At 35.8% G+C, this 19,938-nt stretch overlaps 2 long non-coding RNA genes across 4 annotated transcripts in view; one reads left to right on the forward strand and one right to left on the reverse strand.

Annotated features, from left to right (window-relative positions):
- LOC306670646 overlaps positions 1-19,938 on the reverse strand; it is a 667,486-nt gene that overhangs the window by 169,756 nt on the left and 477,792 nt on the right. For 2 of the 3 annotated variants that reach the window (XR_013766465.1, XR_013766466.1), the window contains exon 5: positions 7,647-18,095. The exons of the other annotated variant lie outside the window; for it this stretch is intronic. This is a non-coding gene — a long non-coding RNA (uncharacterized lncRNA). Of the gene's footprint in view, positions 1-7,646; positions 18,096-19,938 lie in introns of those variants that run through there. 3 annotated transcript variants of the gene reach the window in all.
- On the forward strand, positions 803-12,021 carry LOC306670647. The gene is made up of 2 exons (XR_013766467.1): positions 803-1,521; positions 1,554-12,021. It is a non-coding gene; the product is annotated as an uncharacterized lncRNA (long non-coding RNA).

Raw genomic sequence — 19,938 nt, forward strand, 5'->3', positions numbered from 1 at the left:
CTGTGAGGGAGAAAGAAACAAATGGGCATCTGATAAACTGCTTCTGTGGAGGTCACTAGCAAAGAGCACGTCCACTTAAGTGCCTCCATAATAATTTTTGTTAAAAACGTTTTAAAAAGTCATCTTTTTTGGCAGATATTTTTCCTTCTGTATCCTTAATACCAAAGCCAATGCCCTGGTCTTCTAGTCACATTGGAATTTCTTGCCCTTGCATCGCGAGCCCAGCTGTACTCATCAAAGTGGAGAAACTGACAGCGTTGTCTGAAAGACACAGCTTGGGATAATTGCTCCTTGTAGTTCCCCTGTCAATGAATATTATCATATTCTTCTCACGAATAAGGTTACTGTACTTTTTTGAGGGGGGGGGGATTTCTGCACACTTAGCCACTAAGCACATTACCGTTCCTTGAATGAAAGGGACTAAATGTGACAGTACAACTACAGCTTAGCAATCCCAACATTCTGTTTTAGAGCCTCTGTGGGCATCTTTTAAAAATAAATTTTTATGTGTCCAGAAGAAGTAAAAATGACAATGATTTTTTACTTGATATTACTGTTTTCATAAGGAGGCTAACTGGGACATATCAATGGCATTCACAAAGTTCACAAAGGGAAATTAAGAAATCACATGAAGCTACAAAACATAATGTTACTGAATTTCTTTCACCTAAATATACCATGGAACCCTCTGACATAATGTGTTTTTTTTTTTTTTTTGGGTGCTGGGGATCGAACCCAGGGCCTTGTGCTTGCAAGGCAAGCACTCACTCTACCAAGTGAGCTATCTCCCCAGCCCCATAATGTGTTTTCTTTTCCATCAAGTTAGGCTGAAGCATAGCTCTTATGTTGAAAGAAGAAAAACCATGCTTTAACTGCAAGAGATCCAAACCTTCACACATTAGATTCTCTTTAAATTTCAAATATAACTCAAGAAGGAATAAAGCTCAAAGCATTTCAGTCACTAATAACGACAAAATCAGCAACAAAATGATGATATTAATATCAGCTATCAATTAACTCTTAGATAGTTCAGATACCATGGTGATTGCATGCATTAATTCATTAAATCTTCATAACATTCTACCAGTTTATAGTATTATCACTCCCATTTTATTGATAAAGAAATAAAGGTACGGAGGGATTAGAAACTTGCTCAAGACCACATAGTGAGGACAGGGAGCCAGCCAACTGCTACATGATGAATACAGTCAGTAGTCCTTCTTATCTGTAGGGGGTATGCTCCATGACCACCGGGGATAGCTGAAACTACTGAATGTGCTGAACCCTATATATACTACATTTTTTTTCCTATATGTGCACACCTATGATAAATTTTCACCCTTTCACTTAAAGAAAGCACTTTATGGCTTCTCTTTGGCATATCTGAATTGCTAGCATCACTACTTTTGCTCTTTGGGTCCCTTATTAAGTAAAGTAAGTTTTACTTGAATACAAGCACTGAATAACATTACCATTGATCTGATACCCCAAAGGACTACTAAGTGACTAAATGACAGGTGGGTAGCATATACTACTAAGAGATAGGTGGGTAGTATATACAGCATGGATGCATTGGGCAAAGCGATGATCCACTTCCAGTGGAGCAGCAGAAGATTTCATCACATTACCCAGAATAGCAAACAATCGAAGACTCATGGATTGGTTATTCCTGTAATTTTCCATTTAATATTTTCAGATTGTGGTTATCCTCTGATAACTGAAATTACAGAAAGCAGGAACACAGATTGTGGGGGGGCTACTGTATTTGGATCCCTGAAGTATTTGGCTTCCTTCCCTCCCTGAAGCTCTTCCCAACTAATCAGCTTGTGGTGTTCATTTTTCACTTCTGAACACTTACATATACTTGTTAGCATATAGCCTGTTTTGAATAACATAGTAGTTAAAAACTAAGGCTCTGGAGTCAGATATAATATAAAAGTTAAGCTTCAGATATTAGCAGTACTTAGTTCCTCTGTGCCTTTGTTTCCTCTTGCATAAAACAGGAATAATAACACCAATTTCATATAGGTGTTGTGTTAAATGAGATAATGCATGTTAGAGCTCAATGTAAGATTGATGATCAATACTTTAATTTCATTATTACTAATTTTTATCTCAATACATATAATATCTTCCCCAGTTAGACTGTATTTCTTCTCTGAAAAATTACCAATATGTCTCAATGTCTAGTATGAGGCTTGCCAAATGTTCAATATATTGTTGAATTCTTAGAAATCCTAGGTAGCAGTGTAATATGTATTGATTACTTTCATATTTATCACAACTCTATCAGGTAATACTTACATTTATTTATAATATTATAAATAATATAATATTTACAAAGATATCTAAAATTTAGTGAGCATTTACTACTTGTGAGGAATTCTGCTAAGTGCATTATGGCATTATCTCCTGTAATTTTCCCTACAAGTCTTGGACTTAATAAACTCTAATAATCACTACTTTACACAGGAGGAAATAGAGGCTTATAGATGTCATTCAGCTGATAAGTGTTTAAAAATGTGAATCTTTAAACACAACCCTATACTAGCTGCTAAAAAATGAATTTATGGTAGTTATTCAATAAATATTTGGTTTGATGATGAATCAATCAAATTCTTAATTATTTCTGTCACCATAAAGTCTATGCTTGCAACAAATTAAGATGGCCTATCCAATAGCTTTCATTTATTAGTTAACTTTTAAAAAGACTATTGTAAGTCAGACACATGCCAAGTCCTAGGAATTAAAAAAATACTATGAATCTAAAACTTTCTCCTCAAAAGCAATTAAAGATTTAATGTCATTTCACTTACTATCATTTTTTATGTCTACTCTTATAAAAATCAAACATCTTCCTTTACCTGCCCACTCTTTCTTGTTTCTTCTTTTAAGCCCAAGTTTTATAGTATGAAATTTATACAGATTTTTGCCCATAAGAAGCTTATATGTCACGGCAAGGAACCGTTTTAATTATATTTACTCTTCATTTTGAGTATATTTCTTTTTCATATCTGACAAAGACTTTTGAAGTGACTAAAGAAAGGCAAAGCAACCTGATTTTTTTTAAAAAAATTCTTTCTGTACAATCTTTTGTCTGCAATATTCTCATAATGGCTTAGAAATTTTAAAAGAAGGTTTTAGCTGTTTTTGTTCTTTTCAAATTGGCAAAATTTGATTTTTTCTTCACATGTTTGGATTGGCTTTAAAAATTAACAAACAAGAAAATAAGAGCATATTCAACTTAAAAATACTGTCTTCATTGGTACATTGGCATCATCAACTAATAACAGCATCACTCTGAAAACTGTTTCCATTATTTTTTTAAAAAGAGTTTAAAAATGAACACATAGAACTTACACAAAGTCAAGACTGCTGTTTTAAGCAGAGAAAAAGTTTAAGGGTCAGGGAAGACCTGAGCCATTGCTGTAATCACCTCTCCAGACAGCTACCAGATCCTGTTAAGGTCTCCTTCACCTCCTCACTGATAGGATGAGTGGCGTTTTGTCTGTGATTTTAAACAATATCTATTTAAGCATTTGAAGTGGGTAATTTCAAAGTCTGTGTGTAGTTTTCAGGTACATTCTGCAGAATCCTTATTTCTTATATAAGTTTTATTGAGTTGATTATCTCAAAAGGAAGGACTTGCAATAAAAGAAAAACTTCTGAAATTGTTATGGTCTCACTTATGCAAAATTTACAGTGCAATGCCAAAGATTATTTGTATTGATCTGGAGTACATGAGCATAAGAATGATTTTAGAAAGTTAACATAATTACCAATTTATTAAAGACACATTTACTGTATAACTACTATATACTAGGCATTAAAATCAATAACCAAAATACAGAGAACTACAAACTTGGTCTGAAAAATAGTTTGCGGGTGTAGGTGGGACTAATGAGAGAGAATGGAGAAAAGATAATAAAACAATAATCATGAGTTGAGAGCCTATCATCCATCTAGACAATGTACTAGGTGCTTCATATGAGTTACTTCACAACAATTCTGCAGGATCAGTAAAGTTTTGTCTCAAAAATGAGAAAAGTCTATTTCTAATGAGATAAAACAAACTCTAGATCTTATTTTACATTCTTATAAAGGAAGTATTTTTGACCTGAGGAACAAAATGATCAAATTTTTTGTTTATTTATTTGGTGGGGCTGGGGATTGAGCCCCACCAAATTTTCTTTTTCCTGTTTTAGAAGGTAAAGCTAGTGCTGAATTCATTTTAGATATGGCACCTCTTTGCTATAGTTTGGATTTGTAGTTTCCCCCAAGTCTCGTGTGCTGAATGCTTTTTCCCTAATTGGTGGTGTGAATGAGAGGTAGTAGAAACTTCAGGAGGTGCAGCCTAGTTGGAGGAAGTAGGACACTGGAGGCATGCCTTTGAAGAGTTTATTTTATCTCAGGTCCCTTCCTCATTTCCTCTATTTTCTAACCACCATGAGGTGAGCCACTTTGCTCCATCATGGCTCCCACCATGATGTTCTACCTCTCCAGAGGTCTGAAAGCAACGGAGTCAGTTGACCGTGCACTGAAGCCTCTGATACTGTGAGCCAAAATAAATCTTTCCTGCTTTAAGTTGATTTTCTCAGGTATTTTGTTACATAATGGAAAGCTAACACATTCTTTCACTGATTAAAATGTCTATCTTACAAGGATGGGGTTGAACTGTTTAATTATTCAACTGATTTGAAGTATACCTCCAGTGGAATCCTACAGGAATAAAGTCATATCTGGCTTCTAAAAAACACAGACTAGATCATGTCACTGTTCTCTAATTTTTAAAAGGCATCTTTATTGATTTCCATTAAATACCCAATAGAATTTCATACTGATGTGACCATGAGTTGCTCCTGAAAACTGAAGAACTTCATCTCCTACTAACTTCCACCATATTTTACCACATTAGTGCCCTCACCATTCATTCCTACAGCTCATCAGATTTGATCATAGTTTCAAGCTTCCATTCTCTTGTTCCCTCGGCCCAGACTGCCTCACCTTATTTTCCGTCAACTGAAAACCTCATTCGTTCACCAACCTCTGTTTGAAAGGTTACTTCCTTTTCAGAGTTTTCCCTCTCACTTGCCTTAGAATCAACCATATCCTGATTTCCTACAGCACCTTGACTTTTCTATAATTCTATAATAGCATCTACAGTTATATTGAAGCTATTTATTTCCAAGTTTCTCTGCTTCTAGAATCCACACGGTTAACAGTCTGAGGGCATTGGCCTTGAATGTTTCCTCTGAGGTTTACCATCAAAAATAAGGAAATCAGCACACGGTTTTGATGGACTTGGCCAGGTAATGATGCTCAAACATTACACTGCCATAACCAATGCTCAGCAACTTTTAGATAAATGAGAGTTATTCAGTCATTCCTCCTCACTTTTATTCATTCAATAATTTTATATGCTCACAGAAGGAACTAAAGGCTGCTTTACAAAAATGTTCTCTGTTCCTCTGAATAAAAGTCTTACAAATCAATGGGATAAGAAAGCAAAATCTGTTGTATGACAATGGCTGTTATTGAATCAAACAAACAATGGGTACATCTATGAGTGCAGACCATGCTAGAGTAAGGAAAACTGGTCATAAACTGAGAAAACTGAGAAATGTACCAGCTCACTACTTAGCATCGCTGCCACCATATAAAGTCTTTCCTTATTTATTGAAGGTTTTACGCTAGTATATGTCTGCAGTACTGAGAAAACATGAATAGCCTGCTTAAACATACTAGTTGTTAAAACATACAAAGCAATTGAACAGCAATGCAAGGTATAAACAACTAACATTTACAGAGCCATTGAGTACCTAAACAAGGTAGTAGATTTCAAACATACATTATCACATTGAAGTCCTCATTAAGACACTAAGATTGCTCATGTTTATTCTCTTTAAAGAAATTCATAGCTGAGTATGAGAATATTGACTAAATTCTCAGGTGTCACATTATTAGATAGCTGGGGAAGCAGGATTAAAAAATGTAAAACTGTGGGTCTTTTGCATTTATAGTACATTACCTCTTCTTAGATCCCACTTCTACACTAAGAAATTAAACCCAATATGGATTTGTATTTTAATGGAAGGGCTAATGGGGAAGTAGAACTTTAGACTTTGAAAGAGACAACTGTAGCTAACATTTATTGAATATTTACTACTATTCTAAACATTTTGCACACATTTACTCATTTAATCCTTACAACAATCTTCTGAAGGCCAGTGTTGTCATTATCATCATTACCACTTTCTAGCAGAGAAATGGAGCCAAAGGGAAGAAAACTTTCATAAAGTTCCAAAGCTAGCAGCAGCTGTGAGGTTGGATTTCACAGACTGAAGCCCACAGAGTTTAACCATTATACTATTGTGTCTCATTAGGTTGAAAGGTTATTAAATGAAATGACTGAAATAAAGTTCCAAACACATGGCATGACACAAAGTTGGTCTTCATTAAATGTTACTTTCTCTCTTTTCCTTCAAAATCTCCAAATTCTGTAATTATAATGACAATAGTAATATCATTAGTTTTAATGTATATTTGTTTTTAAAAGATTTTAGATCTGATTTAAATTTAACAAAAATAAGATAGTCAGTGTGGAATATAATTGACCAGAATTAAATGATGTTGAAGATTACTTAAGGGCATACAATGTTGCTCATAATACAGACTTAAGTGACAAAGACAGGATAAAAAGTGTACCCAGTATTTTATCTAAAATACAAGGGACACACACACACACACACACACACACACACACACACACAGAGAGAGAGAGAGAGAGAGAAAGAATTAGAAAGTTATATCCCCGAAGTTTAAAGTAGATTATTGTTGGATGAGTATGGGTGACTTTAATTGTCTTCAAGTAGTTTAACCTATATCTATTACTATGCCCATGAATACTTTCTATAAGGAAACAAAAGAAGAAGAAGAATCACTGGGACAGGTAGCCTGTTTTAGAGATAATATCACCGAGGGAAAAAACATCAGTAGGATTGTGTGGGATTTCACCCTTATTTAGTGATGGAGATTGAATAAATCTAAGACTCTTCATTTCTAATTAGTGTGTTTTCTCTGACACCTATTTCCTATTCATTGGTTATCATTACTGAGGAATTAAAAAGTAATCCAGGAAGAAAGTCTGTGGAGGAGGTTAGAGATGCTGACTGCAAATGTGCTGTCAGTGCCTACTGAAGAGTCCCTGCCCCACATCAGGCTTCTTAAGTTGTTCATTCAGACTGTTTGCTTCTGAGTCAAAGCTAATACTATATATGGCAGATTGTATTGCTTCCTCTAATTCTTCACTTGCTCTCTAATAGAATGTTACATTCATACACTCTACCATATGACTTTCCTCTAACTCTCAGTACAGTGTGTGTTCCAGATCGGCTTTATACAATCATAACAACACTAAGAATCCATTGAATTTGATTAGATACTTCAAATGGTGGAAACCACCATCATTCCAAAGTATGACTCTTAAGTTTCCAACCTCTTTTTCCTTGTCTTCATGTACAGCAAAGATATTTAGATTTTAACACATTCCTATGGGTTTACCCAGGGTCATTTGTAATTTCTGTAGTGTGAACTAAAGTTTTACCCATTTTCTCTCTTAAGGCATATTAGAAAATGCAAATGTGTAAGTGTAGCTTTATTGTAGAAATAATCTGGTATTTGTTTTAACTTTTTTTTTTTTTTTGTACCAGGGATTGGATCCAGGGACTCTTAACTACTAAGCCACATCCCCAGCACTTTTTATGTTTTATTTTATATTTATTTTGGGTATTACTAAGTTACTCAAGGCATTGCTAAGTTGCTGAGGCTGGCTTTAAACTCACAATCCTTCTGTCTCAACCTCCTGAGTATCTGGGATTATAGGGGTATGCCACCATGCCTGGCTGTTTTTAAGTTTTAAAAGAGTAACTCATATGCATGTACTTCAGAAGTTATTACTAGTAATAACTCTTGTAACACATTTCACACATGATTAAAACACATATCAATGATGCTTATTATTGGCAAAAAAAAAATAGTCATTGGTGTAGAGACTATGTATACATCTATTCACTCATCCACCAAACAATTGAGCATATACTATATGTCAGGACAGGGTTAGATTCAGGAGACTATGGGTGAATAAAATGCTGTTTCTCTTTCCAAATGTTATAAATATTGAGGTGAGCAAATGGGCTTCTATTTTTGGGAACCAGGCTTCCTATGGGTAATAATTCACTGGGAGTAGTAAACAGTAGAGAAGAAGGTGCTATGAATTAACTAATATAAATAAACAAACCTGAATACTTGACTAATTTGGGGTTCCCTCTGAAGAAATCTCAGGCAAGGTGTTGAGTGCAGGGAGTAATTCAAAAGGTGAATTCAGAAGGAAGGAGTGATTAGAGAGACTGAGTCAGAGAGGAGGAAAGGCTATAATAAGGATGTGTCAAAGAGCATACAGTGTAGCAACTGAGGCTTAATTCTAAAATCTCTGAGTCTTGTACAAATGCCTCAAGAGGTATCCTCCTGAAACAAATGAACAGTAAGCTCCACTTTTCTAGGTCCTCCTGTGGTCCTTCTCCACCCACTATAGACTTATGAGCTCTCCTAGCATTGAAAAGATGCCATGCACCTGTGGTACAGTGCTTCAGTTGGGAATCAGGGATAACAGAGAATTGTTTTAGGGGTTGCTGAAATTACAGGGGGAACTGAGGGACTAGGCCAGGAGCATCAGATCCTTATGCCAGAGTAGCCTATAAAGGCCTAGCAGGGGATAATATGCTGTGCAGTAGGATGTAGCACCCCTCACAGGCTGGTCTGGGAAAAGACAGGCTGCCGTCTTTACACAAAAGGTGTATCTGACTTCTGCAGGAAGTCAGGCTTTAGGAGAGTAAATTCTGACACTGTTCAGCTAAGAAACAGAGTTCTTAGGAAAATCCTGATGCTCATTCACCAGTTGTTTTTCTGGAGAAGTCCAATATGTATTAGTCTCCCTGTGTTTCTAGGAAGAACTGTTTGAATGGCTTTAAGGAACTTTTTTAAAAATGGTGGTACAATTTTTATCATTCTGCCACAACTGGGCCTATTGAAAAATTTCCCTGAAATTCTGAATTTGTGACAGTGAGCTTTTTAGTTTATATTTTTTTGTTTTGTTTTTATTAAAGGAGAGGAAAAATTGAAACTGCTTAAGGGTTGCACCTAAATGTATTAAGCTTGAAAGTTTTCAACATGGAGTCCATTTTGTAGAAAGTTATTTAGACTTTTAAGAGTCTCTATAAACATTTCATCATTGCTGACAATATCTAATTTGGAAATCCCTGTTCAAGAAACTCCTGTGCTGCTATTGCAGAAAGGCTGGTTTATTTTGTAACTCACCAAGCAGCAGAGGAGTTGTCTAGAGAATGTTGGTTTGGGGGCTACAGCATCAGGTTAAACAATAGATACTTTTATGGTGACAGAAGAAGAGTTGATAAACCCTTCAGTCTTCTACTATAATGTATAAAGGAAATGATTATATTCCTAATCCCTAAAAATGTGGTGGAAACAGTAGTGGGTAAGTTACAACTCCTTGTACGAACATATGTGGCTTCCCTTTGACAATGAGTGGGCAAGTCTTTTAAAAAAGAGAAATAAAGAAAAGCTAAAAAAAAAAAAAAAAAAGTCATAATAATAAAGAGCCTCAGCAGCCATTTAAGTTCATCAGTGAGTCCCATCTCCCAATCCTAAGATATCAAACTCAGTAGCACAGAAACCAAATGTCAATATTTACAAAGCTCTTTCCATCTTATACCTGCTTCCTTTTTCTTTTAGGTCCTTTCTTCCCTTTCTTCTTCCTCCCTATTCCCTTGATCATCTACTTCAGTTTTTTTCCCCATTTGCTCTCATTTCCCAATGCCTCCCATCCCCATTAGTCAGTCCCAAATCTGTTCACCCTGCAAAAGGCTTCAGTTCTGGAAAAGAAAGGGCCCAGACAAAGGCCCCGTCCAAGACAAGGCCCTGCGGAGGATGGTGAATGGCGACAGGGTACAGCCTGGACTGAGAAGCTCACTGCTCTGGAGGCTCTCAGCCCTGCAAGCCATTAGGCTTCGGCAGCCTTGATAGCTGTATCAAGCCTTGTGATTTCAAAGCTTTCATGGGCTGACAAGGACTTGCTAATTTCAAACTTTCTAACCGATTACAATCACAAAGAACTCAGGACAATAATCAGTGAGCAAAATGAAACTGCTGGAGTGAAGCAGCCCTCCGCAGGTTTCACTCTAGTGGCTCTGCCACGCAACGTGCAGCTGGGACTCTGCTTCAATAAGTAAATAAAAATACATTATAAAACACAAACATACACAATGGATTCCACTTTCTGTCTTGTTCCTGGTAGTGGGGTATGTTGGAACCCTGTCTTGCATTCAGCCCATTAATTTTTGATGGTGTTAATTAAAAACTTTTGATGCTGGTTTGAATGGAAAATACCTCAAACAGTGTTTCCTTTATTGAAACACCAAGCTCCAAGTCCTGGATTATGAGGTTAAGCTCTGTCAGCAGTGAGACCAACATAAATGCTTTTCATACCATCTGCTTTGACAAAAATGAATAGTAATAATAATAAATAAATAAATGAAAAGGAAGAAGAGAAACCGTTTAGGTTGAAAACTCCCTTATTTCAATCCATTTTTAAGGACTAAATAAAAAAAATCCAGGTCCCTGAATGTAGAACATATGATTTTTTTTAAAAAATCTTTTTTCAAATCCTTATAGAACATTCAAATCACCCAATGTTCCAAGACCTGAATTTTTTATATTTTAAAATGGGGAAAGCTGCTTAAAATAAGTGAATCAGCTGCTAAGTGATTTCTCTCTGTCTTTTCCTCTACTCTCTTTCGAAAGGCTAGAAAAAAATGCTAAAATGGTACATGCAATTGATATGTGTGGCTTAAGAAGCTTAATATAATTACTGAGGATTCAGACTTTCTATTTAAAAATAAGATAGGACAGGGTAATAGAAACACTGAGTGGTGAGTATTCATCCCTCATGAGATGTGGGAAATGTTTCCAAATGTTTAATCCACTAAGCAAGGTAAGGGGTGGAAAGCAGTTATTTAGACATTTCTGCCCTCCTGGAAACCCAGAGAAGTCTGGGGAATCCAGAGAGTCAAGGAGAGGATAGTGTGAGAGATGCTGTGTAGGAAATGAGCAAATCAAACATCCGTCTCTCCTCTCCAAGGTGTTTGTGAAGGATTAAACAAACCAAGGAAACATTCTCCAGTTTTTTGATTTAATCGTTTCTTCTTTGTGAGTGGATGGAACCTGAGGCCTTGGATATTCATTTTTGAGAGTTCTCAAAATTTCTCACAGATTCCCTTTTCTTCATTGTGTTTTAGTACACATAGTTTTCTTTATCATTTTATTGCCCAAACCTGTTTTTTCACACTGCAACATCATCTGAATCTTTGGAAGACCACAGGACTTTCCTTTTCCCCTGAAGTCCTTCAACACTCATTCTTGTTTTGATCTACATATCATTAATAAGGAGGAAGTTCTCCAGAAAGGCTAACCATTTTAGCAGATCTTTTTTCCATCCCTCCCTAACCACAGGTGACACTGACCCCACTCTTTTGAAACAGTTTGCAGAACTTAATGTGACATGATAGTGATCCATCAGTGACAACATCAGCCAAAACATCAGAAAGACCTCATTACAAAGTTTGTGAGCAGAGTATGCAGAGTCATACTACTAAAACTCCAAGGGAAATAGTTCTGAGCAAACCACAATAGGAACCTATTTGTTTACAAAATGTATGAATTTCCTCCAGAATAAACTGATAGGTGATATTGCCTACAAAGGACTAGCAAATGTAAATTAACTAACAGATAAATAGCAAATTAATGCATTTAAAGATGATTTCCAGCCGAAATGATTTTTTTTTTTTTTTTTTTTCCTAGAGACCAAGTTTTTGTTAAACTTAATCCTTACTCTCTTCCCTCTCCAGCAGCAGAAACATCTGGTCGGTTTTAGATTCCCCTTGGATTTCCTACTTCAAAGGGAATTATAAAGAATAACAAATTCATGTACCGGCACTAAAAAAAAATTAGAGCAGCAGGAGAGAATGGTAAAATTGTCCTTATTTGACTGCTAGTGACAGGCGCCACAGGCAGAACTATGAGAAAAGACAAAGGCAAGATCACTGGTTGACAACCAGATTTCCTGCAAGGGACAGAATCTTTGGCTACATGCAAATATGCACAGGGTTCTTAGCAATCCATCAGGAGATTTTCCCTTGCTTAAATAGTAATGAAAATGAAATTTAAAAAAATGAAACTGCAAGTGAATAAAAAGAAATGATTCATTTACCTATCACAAAGTTTCCTGAAATAATAATAGATGAATCAATAAAAGTTTGTCGCAAGAATGACCTGGAGATGATTCTAAAAATCCACTTAGCCTTTGGGCTTTTATTTGGTCAGAGAACACTGTGTGTGGGTTCTAACTCTTGGAAAGGCTACATAAACCATCCAGAAATAATTTAGGCTTCTGAGTCCAGTAGGCCCGTCATATTCTGGTAATAGCTTGGCTCTCCGAAGGCCTCAAAAGTTGTTTCTGTTTCTTCCTTATTCCCAAGGGATGAACAGAAACCAATGTCTTGCTTGAGAGGAAGAATAGGATTTGAATGTATTGTTGATATATGTAATTGTGTCAAATTGCATTTGACATTACTTTATAAAACTAAGTTTATTTTTCTTCTCTATCATTTTCTTAGCAAATCTGAAACACACTTCCTAGAGTGCAGGTCTTGATGTAATCAAACATGAGAAAATGAGAATGGCTAAAGAAAGTACAATTTTGCCATTGTAATTACCTCTTATAAACAGCCTTTCCTCTTTTGAAACTGTTTTATGTGCAATGTGTACAGCTAAAACAATAAAAATAAACAAAGACATGATTAACCAATCAACTTGTTTGTGGACAAAGAAAGAAATAGTTAAGGGCTAAAACGTCTTTAAATAATTAATTACTAGAGTCTTTAAACTTAGTATTCAGAGGTTACAGATCTCCATACCACAAGTACATTAGGTTGACCATCAACTATGAAGAAAGCAAATTAATTTTGACCAAAAGGTGAACATCAGCAGCATGCCCAGGATGTTTTCGTGGTAGAAGACAGAACACAGAACCAGTCCTCAATGAAGCTGGGCATGGCTCCTATGAAACAGTCCCCAAAGAGAAAACCATCTCCAAAGCATATTCCGCACCCTATAGATTCTAGTTAAAGGGGAAAATATGAAAATTTCTCCTCAGCATTCCAGCATGTAAGGAATGAGTTGGCTACAAAATCATCTCTTGAATATCTGCCTTGAGTGGGATTTTCATTCCTCTTTCACCACTGCAAGTGCAACTGAATCACAGGAGTTACCTCAATGAGGAAATGCCATGATTCTTATCCTCACGGTAATTGTGCATGATGATGTGTTACAAGTGTATAATGTAACAGGAAAACATCCCAGCTCTATAGAACAGGGACCTGAGGATTTGAAGAAGCTTTTATATTTTATTAATTATTTTGTTTTGAAACTATCAGATTCTTGAAGTCTAAAATGAAAATTTGGACTTGGTGAGGGTAGTTGCAAAGGATTCCCTGCTCTAAATAAGTAGAATCATGCAACTGTTATTCTGAACTTCCTGAGGAAGAAGGAGGTAGAGAGTGTGAAATACTAGTTTGTTCTAAGAAATGTTGTTTCATAGTTTTAGGATATATAAGGTCACAAAGTAATATCAATTGAACAAATACTGGGACCCAAATAGGCCAAATATAAGGAAATGGGTGTGTTGCACACATACCAAGAAAAAAAAAACACTATTAATATTATTATTAGAGCTATTATAATGATGAGGCTTTGATGGTTCATTTGGGATAGTGTATAATGCACAAGGTAGAATGAATCATGAGCAAACTATTCTCTTTAAAAGGCAGTTAATAGTGTAGGTTACATAACACAAGGCACACAATCCAGCAGCACACATGGATGCTGATGCATAACAGTGGGGGGTAAGGGAAGAATGGGGGAGCACTGGATTGTGTAAAAGGAAATGAGGAGAAGGGAGGGTGTGGGGGAAGGAAAGATAGTGGAATGAGACAGACATCATTACCCTATGTACATGTATGAGTACACAAATGGTGTTAATCTACAGCGTGTACAACCATAGAAGTGAAAAGTTGCACTCCATTTGTGTACAACGAATCAAAATGCATTCTGTAAAAATATATATATATATATGAAGAAATGGATGCATGAAGAAGTAAAGGAGGTTTACGCCTTTATTTTATCCATTCTGTTGATAATATCAATCTTACAGAGAAAAAGGTTAGTACACACACAGACAACTGGGGTTGCAGCTGAATACTCTTGCAGCTTTAAAATAGTATAATATTAGTTTCTACCTATTTTTCCTTATGATACCTTCCTGAGTGCCAAACATACACACATTTCTGACTTTTTGCTGATATTTTAATGATGGTGATACCAAACCAGGGTAAAGGAGAAACAGAAATGATTAGAAAACTGAGGGAGAATAAAGAACTGGAAAGAAAAAAGAGTTTGTATTGTTTATACCATCCAGTCTACCAAATTTTACAGATGCTCTCTGTTTGCTTGGGATAGTTTATTGCTTGTGTTATTACTTTCTTTTTCCCCATGTGCTTTTCTCTACCAGCTTTTGCTGAAAATATTTTGTATGTGTCCATACTGTAAACCATCATATTTTTCTAGAGATTTAGTGTGGTGGAGAAGCTCTTTTTTTTGCTTCCCCAAGGGTTAGACACATCAATATTCTAGCTACTCACTTTTGAGGCCAATGGAAAATGTGCTCCTAAGATTAAATAGACCAGAGTAACACATAAATTCAGTTTATACCAAGGCAGTATGTTACTTAGTTACTCACATCCTGAATTTCTGATGAGTGCAATACACCTGTTGGACAACACATTGCTACTGAACAGTCACTGACCTACAATGCAAAGACAGTGAGACACAACAAAATTTGGCAGATAGGGTCTCTACACAGAGCCTCATTTGCACAGACCATTCCTCATCTGTGGAGCTCTGTGTGTGAACAAGCTGCTTTAGCCATGGCAAGCTGCCTTATGTAGAGGATTCTCTAAAACATTCTAAGAACACATTAGTGCAATATATCCAGACATTGTTCAATGATGCACTTTCTCCTTCCCCTCAACATAGTGTTTTTAAAGAATACAACTCAGATTATTATTATATGATTCTTCTTGTTTTAGACTTCCTAAAAGTCCCATGTGCCCAATACTTACTTTCCATTTCTATCAATAAACTTTAAAAACTACAAACTTTTGAGTACACATTACATTTGTTTTAAGTATGTTCGTTTTATTTAGTATGGGTTGGCTGCAGGTAGACCGGAGTCCCAAATAGTCAGAAGACTACATTTTCCATTTACCTCAGATAAAGAATTGTACATAACACATGCATATGTCTAATAATGAATATAATTAATGCAGCATAGGTCTGGCATGCAAATTATCCTAAATTTGAGTCAAGTTAAACAAGCACCAGAAGAAAGACAGTTCTTTCCCCCTAGAAACCTAGCCAAGTCTGTGAAATGTCTCTCCGATCAACCAAACTGCCTATTGGCTTACAGATGTGCCTAAGAATATTATGAAACACACAGATGAGATTTTACAATCAACCATTACACATTAGAAAATATGTAAATAAGAAGGAAAAATACTGCTATATACAATGATTAAAACTATTTATCTGAATGTTTTGAACATTAACATGTAAATATGTCCTGATGAGCCTGAAGTAGTAATGAATTAAATGCTATGATGTCTGGAGTTTGCTTCAAAATAACTTGGTGGTATAGCAGGAAACTGATAGGCCATGAAGCAGTCACTGTACAGTTGGCTAATGAGTATATGGGAGTTTGTTATAGTACTCTGTTTACATTCATGTATTTGAAAATTTTCATAAAATAAACGTAAGTATACTGATTTGAACTTTCATTTAGTCGTTATTTATGGACTCATTCATTTACATGAATTTTGGAGATGCAAAAAGTAAATAGCAATAATAATACTCTTGTTGGATATTTAGGTTAAATGAGCTATTTCTCTTAAGGAAAAGTAAAAATTTCTATCAGGACTATGTAATTACATATAAAATTCTTAGGTTAAATTATAAAAGCAGGACACAAAATTATATAGAAAGTATGATTACAGCATGTTTAAAAATATATATATCCTCAGGGAAAAGAATAAAAAATATATATCAAATAATTATTAGTGATTGGATTTAAATTATAGAAATAATTACTTTACTTTTTCTTCATTTTATTCCTATGTATTTTTCCAAATTATTTTTAATAGCATGTATCATTTGAAAATGAAAATAAATATTTATTCATTGGTGGAAAAGATGTGCTCTTCTTTCCAAGGAAGTTTTCATTTACTAAAACAGAGAACCTTCAAACACATGCCATTGCCTGGATAGCTTAAATCTTCATACCTCGAAGTGAAATACACCCAGAGGAAAAGAAACATCGATACAGATTTTATCTGATCATAGAAACATAAGGAGCTTTCTGTGCCCTGGAAAAAAAAAGGGGTGGGGGGGTGGGGAATGACTTCTTTGCAAGCCAGCAAGAATGGGAAATTCAGGCCCTTTTGTTATGAGATCTTTTCGTGGTGAATGCAAAGGGAGTGACAAATTAAAGTTACCAAATAAGCCTGTCCCTTGAGTTCCTAAGGCTCACACTGATAGGAGGTTCTTTTTGGTCAGTGTAACAAGTACAGCATGGGAGTAGGGAGAGAGAGGGAGTCAAAATCCTAAAGCCTTGTGGCCTTCAGTGGTGAGATGGATACGCTTAGAGAGACAGAGATAGATGAGCAACAGAATTAGAAACAACATAGTGACAGCTATGTCTCATGTGCAATGGATATGGAAAGTCCCTGTTACAAAGCTATCTTTATTACCCTAAGAGATTATTTTCTTCATTTTATGCACATTCATATAAAATGAAGTCAAGAGTGTAACTTTTAAAGGTTTGGATGAATATGATGTTCATGACTAAATAGCCCTGGTTGGAGCCAGGCAGAGCTCAATCAGATGCCAGGCAAGTCACTCCTTCCCTCCTCCTCCCTCTCCAGAATATTTGCCAGTGCATTTCAATGCAGGCCAAGCTCTAGCAAACTTAGATCTTCAGGCTATGTCTAACTTGAGGATGATTTACTAACATACCCTCGGTTCTGACCTACACGTTTCTCCCAGCTACAGAAATATCAAGAATTCTAGGAAGTCACAATGCCAACCTTTTTAAAATTTTACAAATTCTCACAAAAAGACAGAAGGACAAAACTTGAAACCTCTGCTTACTTGCAGTTCTGATCTTGGTCCTCTTCCTTAATTAGTAAAGATGGGGGTGGGGAGGCTCTTGTTCAAGTCCCTAAGGGTAGTCCTCCCTTCTGTTTATGGGCATAGTAAGAATGATCATATCTGCTTTTGAAATTGAGCCAAATGAAGCAAATGCATTTCAAATTTTCAGAATATTATAGAATACTAATGAAAAGTTTAAAGGATCACACTTTGGAGGGGTTTGTGTGTGTTTGCTTAATGTCAAAACTTGCACTATTCCATGTAGGAAAGATCAGTGCCCACTTTCACCTTATCACCCTTTCTGCCCATTCAGGAGTCTCTTTTTGAAAAATATATCTCTGGAGAGACTTAAAAAAAAGTCTTTTGACTATTTCCATCCGTATTTAGCAAAGTCATTCAAAAATGTTTGCCAGAATCTGTGACAATGGGTTCTGGGGATCATGTTTCTTATCCTTCAAAATAATGGCATTTAAAATACAGCGGGATATAAAATTATACCTCTTAATAGTGCCAATGTTCTGTTGAACTTTTAGTACTTGAGGCAGTGGATGCACCACAGCCATTAGGTTTCATTTTTTTCTGAAGTTGGTAGAAATATATTTTTCTTTGCACCTTAATATTTTGGACTACCTTTTAGAGAAAATGAACATTACTTACCAGTCAGCAATATGTGAGAAATATCCAGTTAGCGATGGTGAAAGATTCTGAAATAAAAAAAAACCCAAAATTTAAAAATAAAAGTAATTAATTTTAATAAAAGCTAAACAACACGGCAGTCATAGAAAATAATCCATTCCTTACTCAATTTGGGTCATTGACCCAGTGATACTTTATAGAGTGATGCTTTATAGAAAGTAAAATATGTTTCTGTTTGAAAGTGAAAATAAATTGTACTGGAAAAGTAGCTTTTGTGACTGCCTGCATGTTTAACTTGAAGGTCTCTAACCAGTTGCAACCAGTTATGAATGACTTGCTGCCCATTTCTGCAATTCACTGTAACTTGTATTGAGAAAGTTATGTTTTATGGTTAATTATCCATGGTCTGTTAAAAAAATAAATCAAACCATTGTGAACCACTAGGATTTGCAGCTCCATTTGAACTTTACTGTACTTTTGATTAAACATTTTGTAAACAAAAACAAACTGGTTTCTCCTTGTTTTGGTTGTCTGCTACTTACGTTCTGAATATAAATATTGTGGCAGTAGTGGGGGAACAAGCTATGGATTATTCACCCCTGGTTTCATGAGTTGTGAGTTACTGGCCTTATCCTCCTTCACGAGTATAAATAAATGTATAGTATTATATTCTGAGTTCGGTAAGACAAATGGAGTGAGTGAACTGAAACCTTTTAAAACTAAAACCTTTTATGCTAAGTCACAAAACAACAAAAAACCTCCAAATTAACATTTAAAAAGCTTCTACTGTGCAGCAACAAAGTCCTCCAATATTATATAATCTGCATTTTAAAAATTGCTTGGCTAACAAGCAGCAGCCTATTAATAAGTCCCCAAGCTTTGCTTTCCAATACCTTTAAAATTTAGAAGCTACAGGTGGTTTTACCAAGAGAGCACCCCCATCTTCCTATACTATCACCACAACACAATGAAAGCCTTGAAATGAAGAGCCAGATGACAAAACTGATTTAGAAAGATCAGGAATTTTTGTAGCTAAAAGCAATGAAACACTATGTGAAAGAATCACTTCACACAAAATTTCCCCATAGTTATCATCCTAGGACCTATGTAAATAAAAGAAGTCCAAAAATAATTGTTCAGAGGAAATGAGAAGAGCCAAGATTCAAAGGACCCTGTGGCAGAGTGCAAGAGGAATATATTTGAAAGCCAGAATCTTAAGTATCGAACACATTTGCATATGAAATTTAATGAGGATCACTAAGGTAGCTTGCCAAAAATTATTAGTTTAAATAAGCCAATAGTCTATGCAGCACTGACCGCTGAAAAGGATCTTTAGGAAAGATGTAAAATTGCCATCTGAAACTCATTACTTCTATGAAGACTGAGATGAGATAAAGACTTAAACATTAAATAGTATAACATGTCCACTGCTAGGATCTGAAGACCTCCATATCCAGTTTCTACTTAACCTTTTATTACTTGCAGTGCTTACTGCTTACCTGCAAAAGCTTCGAGGGAACAGCCACAGCGGGTCCCTCATCAGCCCACGGAAACAGAAAATATTTATGAAGCTGCAACTATGTGTCAGGCACAACTGAAGTGATCCTGCTTGAGCAGGGAAGTCAGTAACTGAGGTTCTTGTTGAAACATTAGAAAACATCTATCACACTGCCAACAGCAAGGAGGAGGGAAAGGAGGTTGGGAGAGTTGTGAAGGACTTAAGAAAAATTAGAAAATGTTTAAAGCTCTCCCTAGCTTTTGTATGTTTTCTTTCTTTCTTTTTTTTTTTTTTTTTTTTTTTTTGGTGCTAGGGATTGAACCCAGGGTCTTAGACGTGGGAGGAAAGCAGTCTACCAACCGAGCTATATCCCCAGCCCCTTTTGTATGCTTTGGGAAGAGCAAGTAACCTAT

This window comes from Sciurus vulgaris (assembly GCF_902686455.1).
Source record: "Sciurus vulgaris genome assembly, chromosome: 10".
Taxonomy (NCBI): domain Eukaryota; kingdom Metazoa; phylum Chordata; class Mammalia; order Rodentia; family Sciuridae; genus Sciurus; species Sciurus vulgaris.